This window comes from Elephantulus edwardii, unplaced genomic scaffold, assembly GCF_000299155.1.
Source record: "Elephantulus edwardii isolate Elephantulus edwardi_28Jun2011 unplaced genomic scaffold, EleEdw1.0 scaffold00243, whole genome shotgun sequence".
Taxonomy (NCBI): Eukaryota; Metazoa; Chordata; class Mammalia; order Macroscelidea; family Macroscelididae; genus Elephantulus; species Elephantulus edwardii.
Window position 1 is genome coordinate 1,327,115 of NW_006399993.1, and position 12,697 is coordinate 1,339,811.

The 12,697-nt window shown below is 38.7% G+C and overlaps 1 protein-coding gene across 1 annotated transcript in view; it reads left to right on the forward strand.

The window, feature by feature from the left end:
* LOC102871850 (phosphatidylinositol 3-kinase regulatory subunit gamma-like) overlaps positions 1-12,697 on the forward strand; it is a 152,954-nt gene that overhangs the window by 122,252 nt on the left and 18,005 nt on the right. The window lies entirely within an intron of this gene.

Here is a 12,697-nt window from a genome sequence, read left to right on the forward strand (position 1 = left end):
TTGGGAGGGGGGAGGGACGGCGCAGGAGAGGAAGGCCCTCTATGAGGTGGATTGATTCAGTGACTGGGATAATTGGGATGGGAGTTTTGGAGACAGTGCGATTGGCACAGGACAGAGCGGAGTTTAGGGCTGTTGTACATAGTGTCGCTATGAGTCGCAGGTGACTCGGCACATAACAACAACAACAACAAATGATACAATGAACTGTATAATAATAGTAAAGAAACAAAATTAAGGGAAGAAATTATGATGTAAGAGAGCTGAGTGGAAGATTTCAAAGGACAGCTTGAGAAGACAAAGCAGAGTATTACAACAAAATTTGAAAATAGCTGGAGTAGAAAACCAAAAGGAAAAACGTGCATGGCTTTGTTAAACTGATAAAGTGAAAGAACTGGGTGGGGGAGGAGGGAGGGGGCGGGATTAAGCCTTGAGTTGTAGTACTGAAGAGTTTTATGGACAAAATCTTGAATGATTAAGGACTACACATAGTGTCTGTACTAAAAAGAAATGTTGATATTGAACAATTTCAGGAATTAGAAGTATGATCAAGAGCCAGTGATAATAAAGCAAGCAGTCTAAGCTGCCCTTAAAGTTTTGGCAAAAAGTAGATTCTAGGAATTGATAGAATATTAATGAAGTGTTTTGACAGGCAGATACATCCCTGCACATGCTTATTAGTTTATGCCAAGAAATTTGGAAGGCAGGACTCTGGCCAACTAACTGGAAGAGATCCATGTTTATTCTCATTCCAAAAAATATCATCCAACAAAGTACATATTATTGAACAATATTATTACCAGCACGAGCAAGTAAAATCTTGCTGAAGACTGTTTAAAAATAGTTGGAGCTGTATATTAACAAGAAACTATAAGTTCACCTTTCTTGGGTATGAGAACAAATATGGACCTCTTCCTGACATAGACATCAAAGGCTGCATCTGTTAATTGAAGCAAGTCCATTGGCGTCCCATTGATTACTGGGGCCTTATTTTTTTGCCAGTGCTTTCAGTGCAGCTTCTACTTCCTCCTTCATTACCATTGTTTCTGGCTCATATGGTACTTTTTGACATTTTTCACTGTCAGTCAGTTCTTTCTGGTACAGGGACTCTGTGTATTCCTTCTGTCTTCTTTTGATGTTTTCTGGGTCATTCAATATATTGCCCGTAGCATCTTCCAATGTTGTGACATGTGGCTTAAATTAGAAATACCTCAGTCACAAACAAGGACAAATATTGCATATTGCCACTGTTATAAAACAAGACTGACATGGAGCTTGGGAGGAAACTAAGAAAAGAGGGGATAAATAATGAACACTTTGTTTAAATAGATGAGGGAAAGAACTGTCTAAAAGAAATAGATGATTAGGTACTATTTGCGTGACAACAGTCCAGAATAAGAGGTGCATAACAAAGTGGACTGGGGTTTGGGGGTGGGGTGGAGGGAAGATATTGTGCAACAATGAAAGAATCTTTTTAAAGAGAAAAGTGAATGGGTGGGATAGGGAGGAAACTGTGCAACAATGAATGAATGGAAAGCCAAGTTTTCTGTAAGCTTTCATTAAAATACTAATTGAAAAATTGTTTTTCAGTTCTTTCAACTTGAGAAATGCAGAGGGAGTTCTTCCCTTTTTATTCTCTTAATTTCAGCTCTCTGCATATTCCATTTTAATACTTTGCTCTGTCTTTGCGAGCTGCCCTTTGAAATCGACTGTTCAGCTCTTTTACTTCAGCATGTTTTCCTTTTGTTTTGGCTTCTTGACACTCTAGTGCAATCTTTAGAGTCTCTTCTGATATCCATTTTGATTTTTTCTTTCTCCTCTCTTTTTGCAATGACCTTTTGCTTTTTTCCTGGGTGATATCCTTGATATCATCCCACAACCTTGCTTGCTGAAAGTGAGGACCACTTGAAGCATTTGTTGCAGAAGATCAAGGGACAAAAGCTTCAGTATGGATTGCATTTCAGTGTCAAGAAAACAAAGATTCTTATCACTGGATCGATAGGCAGTGTCATGATGGATGGAGAGGAGACTGAAACTATCAGCAGCTTCATCTTGCTTGAATCCACAATTAGCACCCTTGGTACCAGCAGTCAGGAAATAAAGAGATGCATTCCCCTGGGTAAATCTGCAGTTACGGACCTCTCCAAATTATTGAGGTGTAATGATGTCAGTTTGAGGATTGAGCTGCCTCTGATTCAGGCCATAGTCTTTCTCATTACTTGCTGTGCATCTGAGGGCTGGACAATGAATAAGGATGACAGAAAAAGAATTGATGTTTTTTGAGCTGTGATGTTGGAGAAGAGCACTGAAAATCCAGTGGATAGCCAAGAGAACAAACAGAGAGGGTGCAGTTGGAGTGCTTTTTGGAGATAAAGATAATACGGCTTTGCCTCACATACTTTGGGCATGTTGCTAGGAGGAGCAATTCCTTGGAGAAGGACATGATGCTGGGAATGGTAGAGGCTCAGTGAAGGAGAGGAAGACCCTCACCCAAGTGGACTGACATGATGACTGCTACAATGGGCTCTTGTGTGTCAGGAAGTGTGAGGATGGTGCAGGATAGAACAGGGTTCAGATCTTTTGTTCACAGCGTTACTATGAGTTGTACTTGACTTGATGGCATCTAACAACAATCACCACCACAGTTTCATCCTGGATTCAGAAGAAGCTGTGGAATTTTGCTGATGTCAGATGGATCTTGGCTGAAAGCAAGATAGAGTATCAAAATAATGTTTGTGTTTCATTCATGATGCAAAGATATTCAAGTATGTGGATTATAGTAAATTTTTTTACAATATTGAGATGAATAGAATTCCCAGAACAGTTACTTGTACTCATGCGAAAACTATATGTGTAGATCTCTTGTTTAGCAGCTATTTGAACAAAATAAGGAAGTGCTACATGGCTTAAAATTAGGAAATATATGTGTCAGGGCTATATCTTTTCTCCATACTTGTTCAGTTTATATGCTGAGTAAATAATTTGAGAAATTAAACTGCATTAAGAAGAATGTGGCATCAGAATTGGAAGAAAATATTTCAACAATATAAATTATTCAGGTAACAAACTTTGCTAGCCGAAAGTGAAGAAAACCAAAGACTGAATGAACCCTTTAAATATAGATTCTGTCTCAACATAAGGAAAACAAAACCCCTCACAACTGGATCAATAGATAACCATGATAGATGGAGAAAAAAATTGAAGTTATCAAAGATTTAATTTTACTTGGATCCACAATTACCCCCCATGGTAGCAGCAACCAAGAAATAAAAAGATGAGTTAAATTAGGAAAATCTGTTGTCAAGGAGGTCTTTAATGTGCTCAAGAGTAAGGGTGTTTGATTAGGGTAAAGTACCCCTGACCCAAGCCATGCTTTCAGTTGTTTTGTGTGCCTGTGAAAGTTGGATAATGAATAAGGAAGACTGAGAAAATTGATGCCTTTGAATTGTGTTGCTGTTGAAAAGTACTGCCAAAAAATCAACAGCAAAAAAATCTGTCTTGAAGTAAATGAAACCGTATTGCTCCTGGGAGAAAAAGATGATGAAATGTCTTTTCACATATGTTGGGCATGTTGCCAGAAGGAATCTGTCCTTGGAAAAACATTCTGCTTGGAAAAGTAGAGTGTTGTCCAATGAGAGGAAGACCCTTAGTAGGACAGATTTACATAGGGATAGCAACAGTGGGCTTGACATGTCAGATAATGTGGGTGAAGATGGTGCAGAATAGGGCAAGATTTCAGTTATAGTATTGCTGTGAGTTGTAGTTAACTCCGTGGCACCTAACAGCACACCTCATATATATTTCACAGCAGAAAAATGTTTTATGTTAGAAGCTCATGACTCTATGCAAAAGCGGTTTAAAAATGTTTCTAGGTAGAGCTTTAGTTGTAGGAGTGTATATTTGAATAAGGCATATTAACAGGTCTTTGTATGCATATGGATAATAGCTTATCACTCACAAAATTGTACTTCAGGATAGAACTTGAAATTGTCTTTTAAACTATGAATGCAACACCATTCTTCCTGTTTTTCATTCCCAGCATAGTATAGCATGTGATTGTCTGATTCAAAGTAGCCAAAGCTAGTCCATCTTGTCTCACGAATGCCTAGAATGTCAATCTTCATGTGTCCCATAGGGCTGTCAGAGGCCTATTGTTTTGGAAATGGATGGCCAATCCTTCTTTCTGTTACAGCCTCTCCATCATGAGTGACCCTTTTGATGCCTTAGATAATTCTTACTGGGATGAGATGATACCTCATAGTTGTTTTGATTTGCGTCTCTTTCAGAGCTAGGGATTTTGAACATTTCTTCATGTGTTTGTTTGCCATCTGAATGTCGTCTTTGGTGAAGTGTCTTTTCATATCCTGTGCCTATTATTCAAATGAATTATCTACCTTTATCTTCTTATCTTGTGGTTAATGTCAGTCATTTATTAATCTATGCTTCAATAAACAACCAAATAAACTATTTAATCTTAACTCCTTGAGCTGAAACATTGAATGAAGAATCTGTTTAATGGGCCTAAATAAATTCATTCAGACTAATCTAATTTTATGTTCCTTGCACCCTTATCCCACACTCTTAATAGCCATTCTCAGCATGTTCTCCAAGTGTCTGTAAATACTGAAAAAATTAACCACTTCTCTTAAACACTGTCTCTTCCAGTATCACAAGTTGTATTTCACCTTTTGGTGGTCACTGGAATTTACTTGTAGTTATGGTTCTAGAAGTAAATAGGTGATGGTTTGGGGGAGTATTTATTTAACAATGTCCAGTAAGATATATGTTTTAGACAGTGCCCCAGGCTTGAACACAGGGGACTTTGCAGACAAAGACTCATTAAGTACGGATAGTTTAATGTTTTCTGATGTGATATGGGTAGTAAAGCTGGTTCAGCATGCATGGTGTTTCCAGCTTCCTTTTTGTCTTATAACTTATCTCCATCCCAGTTCTAAGGGCCCTGTGACTTATGAGTCAATGCCTTCACTTTAACTTCAGATACAATTTGAGGTTTACATTTTAATTGGTGGTGTAATTCAGCTACTTTTTCTTACCATAAGGTTTTGGGTTTTGGTTTTCTGCAATGTCTGCTCTGTTCCAAGACATGAGGTTTTTTTTTCAAAGCACAGTTGTTACAAACTTTGAGGCCTTTTATGTGATTTAACTCAGAAGTCCTGAGATTATTTCTTTCATTAAATATTTTGTCTACTGTGAATAGGACTAACCAACCAATTTACTTAAATGTCTTATCCTCACAAAATTATAGAAAAATTTCAAACATACTGTAACCCAGAGCCTTGTCTCACTATTACTTAATATGTTGTTGGTGAATTTTGCACACTTATATTGCCTCTTCCTGCTCCAAATTAGCGGAGTGCAATTCACTACTGATGGTAGAGCTATCAGTACTTTTTAAGAGTAGTGAGATTTGAGAACCAGTTTAGAAAATAAATTCTTAAAATCTTGTTTCTCTCAAACCATTATCAGTACCAAATGTCTTTGTCTGGGTTCTCTAGGAATGCCAAACCAATGAAGCTTATTATATTAGACAGTGTGTGTGCAATCTCCTATGTATCCCTGGTGCTACAGCCTTTTCTAAATCCAACTTAAATTTCTGACAATTCTCTATTGGTGTACTGTTGTTATGAAACATCGAGTCACCTGCAACTCATAGCAACCCATGTAAAAAAATCTCTGAAACCTGCCCTATCCTGACCCAGTCTCACTGACTCTTGACACATCTATCCCCATTGCCCCAGTTATTGTTTCAGTCCATTTCGTCTGGATCTTCCTTTTCTCACGCTCCCTCCATCCTTCTCAGCATGGTGTCCTTCTCCAAGACCAGTCCCACATGGCCATATGCCCAAAGTATGTGAGACAGAGATTTCAAAATCCTAGCCTCCAAGGAGAAACTTGGTTTGACCTTCTCCAAGGGAGACTTAATTGTTTTCTTGGCAGTCCATGGCATGTTCAACACTCTTCTCCAGCACCACAACTCAAAGACAGCAATTCTTCTTCTGTCATCCTTAATTCATTGACCAGCTCTCTGGCGCATAGCAAGTAATTGTGGAGACCATGGCCTGAATCAAGTGCACCTTAATCTCTAGACTGACATCTTTGCTTCTCAGTGCTCTGTAGTGGACACTGACTACAGCTTTTCCCAGTCTAGTGCACTTTGTCTTTTGATTTCCTGACTGCTGGTCCCAAGAGTTGATTGTGGATTTGACCAAGCTGAAATTATTAACAACTTCAATCTCTTCTCCTCTGTCATGGTGCTGCTGTTCTAGTTATTTTTGGATGATCTTCAGCAAGATTTTACTTGCATGTGATACTAGTTATATTGTTTAATCTGGCTTTGAAATCTACTTGAGTTTAAAAGACAGTATCAAGAATAGCTTTGAAGAGTACAAAGATTTAATATTTAGAAGGTCCCATTCATCAATTTTATCCTCTTCAGATTGTGCATTTCTAAATGTATTTAGCAATCCCTTTATACCGTACACTAGGCCTTCTAAGCTTGGTCCCAGTTTGTCTCTTATGAGCTTATGGTTTTGGGCTTTATTAAGAGGTCTCTGATCCACCTTAAGTTGATTTTTATGTATAGTGTGAGGTGTGGATTTTGTTTCAGCTTTCTGCAGGTAGCAGTCCAGTTTTGCCAGCACCATTTGTTGAAGAGGTTGTAAATTCCTCCTATGATGGGTTTCATTTCCTTGTCAGATATAGACCATATAGACCATATCTATTGACCATAGATAGCTAGGTACATTTCAAGGTTCTCAATTCTGTTCCATTGGTCTGCGTGCCAGTCATTGTACCAGTACCATGCTGTTTTGGTTACTACTGCTGTGTATTACTACTTAATATGGGGAGGACTGGAGAGCATTATGCTAAGTGAATGAACTTAGTCTCATAAGTACAAATACTGTATAAGACCATTTTTGTAGAACGAGCACAAGGATCCACGCAGGGGGCCTTAATCATAGGGTAACATAAAGGAAAGGTTGTTGTTGTTGTTATGTGCTGTTGAATCACTTGAGACTCATAACAACCCTATCTATATACAACAGCCCTAAACCATGCTCTATATCTTGCCAGTCTTATTGTCTCTGACACACCTACCCCCCATTACCCCAGTTACAGAATCTTACATTCCATGTTCCAGTCACTAGTGTTTGCTTTCAGCTGTTCCTCATTCTATTTGTTTCCATGCTTGAGGACTCAGCCTCACTTGCCATATCTGCTTGTCTTAACCGTGCTCTGTTGTAAAAGGAAAAGGGGGCGGGAAAAGGACAGATTTGAGACATTGAACAGTAATGATCAAAGACCTGATGAGTTGTGGAATAACATCTAGAATATCATCCACAAAAAGAACAAAAGGTAATTAGACAGCTGAGAAAGACCAAAATGAATGTAGAAGAAATTATAAAAATTGCACTATAACACTGAGAAGCTAAAACAAAGGGAAGAATTGTTAAGTGAAAGAGATGAACAGAAGATTTCAAAGCATGGCTCAAGAAAACAAAGCTAAGTATTATAATGGAATGTATAAAGAGCCCGAGTCAGAAAATTTAAAGAACAAATTCAAGCCTCAAGTTAAAATATTGAAGAGATACTATATGCAAAATCTTGAATAATTCAGGAAGCATCAAAAGAAGATGGAGGGAATACACAATCGTTATACCATAAAGAATTGATTGAAACGGAAAAATTTTAGGAAATACCATATGATCAAGAAGCAGTGGTAATGAGGGAAGAAGTTCAGTTGTACTGAAGACATTGGCAAAACCCAAGGCCTCAGGAATTGATGGGGTATCAATTGACATGTTTCCACCAAAAGACGCCCTAAATGTGCTCACCAGGTTGTGCCAATAAATTTGGAAGACAGCTACCTGGCCAACTTACTAGTAAAGATCCATATTTGTCCCCATTCTCAAAACAGGTGACACATGTTGTTGTTTGTTGTTATGTGCCGTCGAGTCACTTGTGACTCATAGCGACCCTAGGTACAACAGCCCTAAACTCTGCTCTGTCCTGTGCCCTTCGCACTGTCTCTGACATTCCCATCCCGATTACCCCAGTCACTGAATCAGTCCACCTCATAGAGGGCCTTCCCCTCCTGCACTGTCCCTCCACCCTACCAAGCATGATGTCCCTCTCCGAGGACCTGTCCCTCCTTACAACATGTCCAGAGTATGTTAGACAGAGCCTCAGAATCCTTGCCTCCAAGGAGTCACCCGGTTTAACCCTTTCCAGGATGAATCTGTTTGTTTTCCTAGCAGTCCATGGTATTCTCAATACTCTTCCCCAGCACCACAGCTCAAAGGCATCAATTGTCCTTCTATCCTCCTTGGTCATTGTCCAACTCTCTGATGCATAACAAGTGATAGCAAAGACCATGACCTGTATCAGACACACCTTAGTCTCCAGAGATACACCATTGTTCTTCAGTCTTTTGGAGAGGTCCCTAACAGCAGACTTTCCCATGGCAATATGTTTTTTAATTTCCTGGCTACTGGTGCCAAGATTGTTGACTGTGGAGCCAAGCAAACTAAAGCTGTGAACAATCTCAATCTCTCACCATGGTCTTGTTGAGAAACAATATTGACTATGGAAACCATTATAACAAAAAACTAAAGAAAGGTTTATACATTCTTTGATGATTACTAGGGATGAGAAGAGAGGGACAGATGAAGAAAAAGTAATAAATAGATAATAGACATTAATTTAGTGAAGGAATTGATTAAATAGTTAATGCCATTATTTATAATGCAAAATGTATAGTAACTACTTATATGCAAGTTCAGACTGAAGCTAAAGAAAATGAAATGAAATTCACAAGAAGCAAAATTTGACCTTGGCTCTATCTCTCCTGATTTGAAAAACTATTTCAGGAATAGATTTGAGACCTTAAACACAAGAATGGAGTGGACAAGAACACATGAGTTTTGGGCGGATATAAAGAATATCATCCATGAGGAATGCAAAAGGTCATTACAAAGACAGAAAAGGAAGAAAAGACCAAGATGGATGTTGGAAGAGACTGAATATTGTATTAGAGCACTAACAAGCTAAAGCAAAAGAAAAAAAAATCTGCATCCCAATGTTCAAAGAGCTGGAGTCAGAAAATCAAAAGGGACAAACTCCCTCAGCATGTCTTAAGCTGAAGGAAAAGAAGAACAAATTCAAGCCTCGAGTTGCAATACTTAGGATGCTTTGGGAAGAATACTGAATGATCTTTGTAAGTAAACCAGTACAAAATAAAAATTTTGTTTAAATAAAAACTTAAGACCAAAGAAAAGGTATACAAAGTCACTGTATGAAACAATATATGACCAAGAGACAATGGTGATGTAGAAGGAAGTTCAAGGTTTTCTGAAGGAATTGGCAAAAAAACAAGGCTTAGGAATTGATAGCATACCAAATGACATATTTCAACAAACAGATGCAACCATGGATGTGCTCACCAGGTTTTGCCAAGAAATCGGGAGAACAGCTACCTGGCCAACTGACTGGTAGAGATCCATATTTGTTCCCATTCCAAAAAATGGTGATCCAACGTAGTGTGGAAATTATTGAATAATATCACTAATATTACACACAAGCAAGATCCTGCTAAAGATGATCCAAAACAACTGGAACAGTACATCAACAGAGAACTGCCAGAAATGCAGGCAGGTTTAGAAAAGGCCATGGCACTAGGGACATCATAGTCAATGTCAAAAGGATCTTGGCTGAAAGCAGTACCAGAGCAATGTCCCATCTGTGTTTCATTAACTATGCAAAGACATTTGACTGTGTGGATCACAACTTGTGGATAACCTTGAGAAGAATGGTAATCCCAGAACACTAAATTATGCTCATGTGAAGCCTATACTTCTACTAGGATCAAGGAAACATTGCATGGTTTAAAATCAGGAAAAGAGTACACCAAGAATGCATCCTACCACCTACAGAAAGCTGAAACAGGATCCACATCTTACACCACACACAAAAATCAACTCAAGGTGGATCAGAGACCTGGGAGTAAATAGGAAACCACAAAGTTCATAAAAGATAAACTGGGATCAAGCTTAGAAGCCCCAGTCCATGGTATAAAGGGACTCTCAAATACAGCCAGAAATGCACAATCTGAAGAGGATAAAATTGATGAATGGGACCTTCTAAAGATAAAATCCCTGTGCACATAAAAAACTTTTTTCCAACAGGGTGTAAAGAAAACCTACCATCGGGGAACATACATTTGGCAATACCATATCAGACAGGGGTCTCATAATGAAAGTTTACAGAATACACTTGTGCCTCCACAAGGGAAGACTGATAACCCACTTACAAAATGGGCAAGAGACATGGAAAGAATCTTCACAGAGGAAGATATTCGAATGACAAACAGGCATATGAAGAAATGCTCAAAGTTACTGGCAATAAGAGAGATGCAAATTAATACCACAATGAGATGTCATCTCATGCCATTAACAGTGGCAAAATTTAGCAGGACAGCAAGTAATAAATGTTGAAGAGGATGTAGCAAGATAGGAACTCTTATACATTGTTGATGGGATTGTAAAATGGTCCAACCATTCTGGAATGCTGTTTGGGACTTCCTCAAAAAGCTGAACATAGGAATTCCATAGATCCAACTATTCCACTGCTTGTAATATACCCTGAGAAAATGAGAACTGAGGTAGTACAAATAGGGTCTGTACAATTTGATGGGTTTGTGTGGGGATGTGAGAAAAATTGGAAGAATCTGTTCTGGAAAACAATGTATTCAAATTTTGTAAATAAACTAGTATAATATAAAAATTAAAAAATAATACATCCTATCTCCATACCTTTTCAATGTATTTGTGGAGCATTCAGAGGCTGGGCTCTATGAGGAGCAGTGTGGCATTAGGATTCGAGGAAGATGCATCAACAACCTGCAGTATGGAGATGTCACAGTCTTGCTTGCCAAAACTGAATAGGACCAGAGACATTTGCTGCAGAAAATCAGGAACTGCCATCTTCAATATGAATTGACTCAACATCAAGAAAACAAAAGATACTTGCTACTGGACCAATTGGGAGAACCATGATAGATGGAGAAGTGATTTACATTGTTAACAGTTTCAGCTTGCTTGGTTCCACAGTCAGCACTCTTGCCACCAGCAGTCAGGAAATCAAAGGACGAATTGTATGAGGAAAATCTGCTGTCAGAGATCTGTCTAGAATGCTGAAGAACAATGATGTCAGTCTGGAGACTAAGGTATCTGGGCCATGGTCCTCACAGTTACTTTCTATGCATCAGAGAGCTGGTCAATGACTAAGGATGATGGCAGGAGAAGAATTGATGCCTTTGAGTTGGTGCTGGAGAAGAGTCTTGAACATACCGTGGATTGCCAGGAGAACAATTAGATCTGTCCTGGAAAGGGTGGAACCAAGTTGCTCCTTGGAGACAAGGATTTTGATTCTCCGTCCCACATACTTTGGGAATGTTGCCAGGAGAAATCAGGTATTGGAGAAGGATATCATGCTTGGAAGGGTAAAGGTACAATGCAAGAGAGGAAGGCCTTCCATGAGATGGATTGACCCAGTGCCTGGGGTAATGAGGGTAGGTGTGTCAGAGACACAGGTAGAGCGGGGTTCAGAGCTATTGTACATAGGGTTGCTTTGAGTCATAGTAGACTGCATACACATACAACACTGCAACACTGATTGCATGAAAAACTGATATTATTTATAGACTTTCACTCATCCCAGAAGAAAGAAGTCAACAACAAAATTTAATCCTCTCTTTGAATGTTTTAGAGGAATCATAATTCAGATGCTAAAGGGTATTAATGCCCTCCTCTATTAATGACTTAGTATATCAGACTGTTTACTCTGATGCTGAGTAACTTAGCCTTTGAGGCTTTTGAAGAGAGCTCTGGTGGCCTAGTGGCAAGAAGCTGCACTGCAGTTTCCAAGGTGCGCAGTTCAAGTTGACCTGCTGCTCCAAGGGAGAAGGATGGGCAGTCTCCTACTGTGAGATTAACTGCCTCTGAAAACCCACCTGAGGGTCATTTTGCTCTGTGCAATTTTTAAATTTTTTCATCTTGCTCTTCTTTGTTTATCTACCTTTACCATCTATTCTTAGCCTTTTCATTTCTGCTTCTAACTTACCCTGAGTTTTAAGTACATTCTTGAGAAAATAATGTAAGAATAATTAAATTCAGCATGCTCTCCTGGGATTGAGGCTTTGCAATTTTCGTGAGGATTTTTTTTTTTTGCCCCATCCCTTCACTCTTTCCATGCTTTCCAGGGATCGGCTCTATAATAATAGATGAATAAAGAACTTAGTCTTTGTCTTCAAGGAGTTAAGGACCAATCTCTTGGAAATTCAAACATTGTGGTTTGTTTTGTTGCTTTTTTTAAAACTTTTGAATGAAGTATTTTTTGAAAAGGTAATATAAGTGGGTGCTAATTAAAAGATCTTAATTGAAAAAGAAGACCCTCAGTGAGATGGATTTATACAGTCACCGTAACAATGGGCTTAAACAGTTATGAAGCTGGTCCAAGATAGGGTGATAATCCACTCTGTTTTACATAGTGTCACTTTATGTCAAAACTGATTCCATAGGACCTCCAATTGGGTCTCACATGTAAATGTTGACTAGAATAATAAGATTTATTTTCACTTCACCAAAGAAGACATTCAGTTGGCCAACAAGCACATGAAGAA